This window comes from Podarcis erhardii (assembly GCF_964252035.2).
Source record: "Podarcis erhardii genome assembly, chromosome: 12".
Lineage (NCBI taxonomy): Eukaryota > Metazoa > Chordata > Lepidosauria > Squamata > Lacertidae > Podarcis > Podarcis erhardii.
Genome location: NC_138513.1, coordinates 26,810,001 through 26,814,613, shown reverse-complemented (window position 1 = coordinate 26,814,613; position 4,613 = coordinate 26,810,001). Strand labels below are relative to the sequence as shown.

At 40.9% G+C, this 4,613-nt stretch overlaps 1 long non-coding RNA gene across 1 annotated transcript; it reads left to right on the top strand.

The window, feature by feature from the left end:
- Positions 1-244: 244 nt before the first annotated feature.
- LOC309325817 lies at positions 245-4,304 on the top strand. Its single transcript, XR_014150038.1, has 3 exons — positions 245-292; positions 928-1,024; positions 3,793-4,304. It is a non-coding gene; the product is annotated as an uncharacterized lncRNA (long non-coding RNA).
- The last annotated feature ends 309 nt before the right edge of the window (positions 4,305-4,613 follow it).

The window sequence follows — 4,613 nt, the reverse complement described above, 5'->3', positions numbered from 1 at the left end:
AGCACTAGTTACTGCTACCAGGGATCTGCAGGTCTGTTACAGAGAAGCCATGTAACTTGGGCTGCCTCACATACTAAGCCCAGCACAGATGTTTTGTCCTGCCGTGTGAAGTGCTGTCATTTAGAAAAAACTACTTGGCTGATTCCATATGACTGCTGCCATAACATACAAATTGTCACCAAGGGCGTTTCCCCAACATCTGTTCTGTTGACTAGATTCCAAATTCCATGTCTTCAGAATACCAGCTAGACGTTGTTGCAAACAGAATCTCACTAGATTGGCACTTACACTGGTATGATTTAATTGTATTCAGTGCAATTACTGGGTATCCTTAAGAGGTATATATGCACTCTATAGCATTTTGTTACACACAAACCCAATGTATATATTGCATGTATATATTTCAGAATCAGGTATCATATTTTGCTTTTCTTGGGCGCTACGGTCAAGGTTGTGTTGCTAGTATGAAGCCACACAAATTTATTGGAAAAGTCCATGCAAGACGGCAACTTCTGACACATTAGAAACAACTCATATTTGTTTATCTTTTTGCCTGAGAGTGATCAAAATGAACTCCATATTGTTCTGTTGCCAATAAACATGAAAGAATGAAATAATATACAGGAAGGACATCTTGAGAAGCAGGACCTTTTCCAAAATAGAGATCTTTCATCAGGGCAGTTAGTGTTCCAAGTAGGAGGTTGAGGTGGCAGCTGAGGATACGAATTTGCATTTAAATATGCATATGCAAATTTATTTGCATAGCTGCGACTTTATAAGTAATTAATATAATTTAAACAGAAGTGCAGCATTTCTCAGACTAGTGGAAAAAACTGTAACAAGTTGATCTGTTGGCTCAGTCTGTTGTCGTCATGTGCTAAGCCAACTTTGGATGGGCAACATCAAAGCTTGCTTTTCCTTCTTAAGGTTCTGCATCTTTAAACTGGACAGCCCTGCATACAGAGGACTCCTTCAGATGGAGAACTGGCTTCTGTAAAGTTGGACACATGGCCACCCAGCTGAGGTATTTCTAAGTAATTCCTGACTATCCAAGAGAGTGGTGCAAGGATACCCCATATTGTTTTGGAATTCCGTAAGCAGAAAGTGGGATGGTGTCCTGAGACTGGGAAGAAGCATAAGAACTAGTTATTTTCTGGGGGTGAAACACTAGCAATCACATTTTGTTATGCCTGGAAAGGGCAGACAGATAGTGTCCATGTCTTGTTAGGTGTCTCTGCAGTCTTACAAAAGGTCACTTTCCCAGCATCCCTGTTTCTCACTGGCTGAGAAATGCTTTCTCTATTTAAAAATACAGTCCTTCGTCTACTCAGTTGTTTATTTCTGCTTCCTTGCAACCAATAATTAATAGATTATTAGGCAAGAAGTAGTTTCCACTCTCAGTCTCTTTAGTTCAGTTTGAAATATTCTGTTAACCATAGTTAATTCTGTTTCTCTCTGAAACCGTTCTGACTCTATGTCTGTCAAATTTTTTCCTAGCACCTTGGTTTTCTGTTTGTTTAATTTAAATCCCGCCACCCGACCAAAGTCCTGAATCAATTGTAATACTCTTTTCGTACTAGATTCTGGCTCCTGCAGGGTCAAAACTAGGTCATCTGCAAAAGCTTTAAGTTTGTATTGTTTCGCTCCGACCTGAATCCCTTCCACCAACCGGTCCCCTCTGATCATATTCAAGAGCACCTCCAGAACCGAGATAAATAACAAAGGGGAAATCGGGCAGCCTTGTCGTGTTCCTTTTTCAATTTTGAACTCTTCTGTAATCACACTGTTAACTATCAATTTAGCCTTTTGTTCTGAATAAAAATACAGTCCTTCGTCTACTCAGTTGTTTATTTCTGCTTCCTTGCAACCAATTAATAGATTATTAGGCAAGAAGTAGTTTCCACTCTCAGTCTCTTTAGTTCAGTTTGAAATATTCTGGCATGCTAAGTGAATCCTAGTGATCTGGCAATGGGTCTGGGTTCTCCTTACTTCCTCTAATAAGATTGGTGAGCCAGGAAAATATGATGCATTTTCTTTCCTCCTGCTGGTCTTCAGAGATTTCTCTCTCTTCCACTACAGTCATTCAAATATTGCATTTGTGTGCATTTTTAAGAATGATCTGTACTTCTTAACTTCCTGCCTGACTAAAGGGTCCATCACCTCCTCCCCACTTTATGTGGCCAGAAGGTCATGAAGAGGTTGTTGACTAACACACTTTCTTCCATTAATCCTCTTTATTTCCATTTGAAACCATCTAACTCCATACTGGATTTCTTTTATTTTCAGTTGACTAGCTTTATTTTGGACATATCTGTTTCCATTTCCTTCTCTGCCTTTTTTTTTTTTTTTTTTTTTTTGAATATGCAAAAACAGATGCCCCAATATTTTTATTGAAACTAGATCAGTAGCATGAAAACATTATACAAAAGGCAACTTTTTACAAAATAGTAGGTTTTCTCATTCAGGGTGTGTATGTTTAATTAAAGGGGGAAAGGCAATTTCCGAAAGTTACACAGTATACCTAAAAAAAAACCAAGGCCAATATGGGGTAGTGGTAAGAATGTTGGCGAGACCATCTCTACCATTAGGCAGCTGATTTTGGGTGTCACCAAAGTTAAGCAAACGGTCAGTTATTTAATTCATTACCATTGCATTTTTACTGCCAAGGATAGGCGGAGGAGCTGGAGAGACTTGCTATTGTGCCTCAGGCAGCAAAATATCTTGGGTTAGCCCTGAATGTTGGATCAGAGAAACATGGGTTGAAATTCCCACTCAACCATGAATCTTACACAGTTGTTCCAAGCCCAGTTACTACCTTTCAGTAAATACCACATCCCAGAGAGAGAGGGGGGGGGAGAATAAAATGGGATAACCACGTGAATGCCATGGTGAGCTCGTTGGATGTAGGGTGAGGTAATAATATGATTATCCTTGAAAATACACTGCAATATGTTACAGTGTTTGTGTCCCATTAAACAAATCCTGTATTCAAACCTCTCAGGGTGGAGGAGACAAGAAGTAGGTGAGAAAGAAGATTTCCTCCATCCCTCCCTCCCCTGGTACCTTCCTCTACTGCAACAGAGGCCTTGGGCATGAGATTGAGTGCCGGGCTGCCAAAATCTTAGCAATTTATTACTATGGAAGGTTGGTGGTGGTGGTTCTACATAAATGGAAAGGGAAAAGGGGTGCTTTTTCCTTTCCTTCCTCCTGAATGGTGCAGGGAAAGGAGTTTGTTAACCTCACAACATGAATTCATCCTCCCACCCCTAATGAGCCCCATCCAGGATGCTTATTATGGGCTGCTAGTGGCTTTAGTAAGCCAATTTGCTCTCTTAGCCTGCCTTTCATTCTTGCCTCCTTTCTCAACGGATACCCTAACACATACCCCCCCCCCCAACATTCCTGGGACCAAAGTCAGGATGCTCCTATTTTGGTCCTGAGCTCTTGCACTTGCATAAGAGCACAAGACCCAAAGACGCTTTTTTCTTGGTCTCACAAGACCAAAAACCGAGCAGCTTTTGTTCTTGTGTGACCCAGATGACTCATGCCAGAGTGAGCATCTTTTGGGCCGGCGTCTCGTGCCAGAACACAGAACCAAAACAGAACATTCTAGGATCCAATCAGAAACCAGGATTGCCATCTGTGATTCCAGGATGCCCTGCTTAAAACGGAATAGTTGAGGAGTATGCTAACATTCTCTGTTTCAACTGCTGTCGACCATAGACATATGTTAATCTCACAGAATCGGCCCAACTTCTGGTTCCCTTAAATTGCTTTATTTTTCCTTTCCAGGACAGAAATTAAAACCATCCATGTGAAATAATATCAGAATCTGGGGTTTTAAAACAGCTGTGATTGGACAGCAGCAGTCCCACAAACAAAGCAAGAAGCAAGAACAGGAGTTGTTTTTTTTGTCAATGGTCGGGATGAAGCAGGACATTCTATCTCCAGACAATGGTGTGAGTTACTTTAACATTTCCTGAACATGTTAGAGACTCAACAGTCATGAACGTTCTGTAAAACCTTGAAGCTCATAGATCCTTAAAAAAAAAAAACCTATAGTTTTGTTATAGATACATGTAAAGATGAACATTTAATGCTATGGAGGGGAGGGGAATTGGACCAAATGCACAATGAAATCAAACAAAACAACAAACAAACAAACAAAGATACCCCATCATCCCTGATCATTGGTCTTGTGTGGAATGATGGGAGTTGTAGTCCTACAATATCTGGAAAGTGCCTCATTGACTACCCCTGACCAAGGGCATAGGGGTATAGCTGAAAAGGGGGTGGGGGTTAGGTAGTGGGAAACTCTCAAATCGGCAAGATATAATGTGCCAGCATTTCTATAAAGCATGAATCGCTCAACAACACCTTATGTCTCCCAGGCTTTTCAACTTATGAAGCTGATTATATAAATTTGACTTACTCTAGAGCTGGGCTGAAGGAGGCGTCCTTTCCTATGTACACATGTGTGTGACTATTTGTGCCATATGAAAGCGAGGGGATTGTTGGTGACATGTGGAGGAGTAAATTCTAATAATTTTGGTGGAGGGGGCTTACCATTAAGGATGAAGTGGCTGAAGGCTCCCCCCTCAAAACAAAGCTAT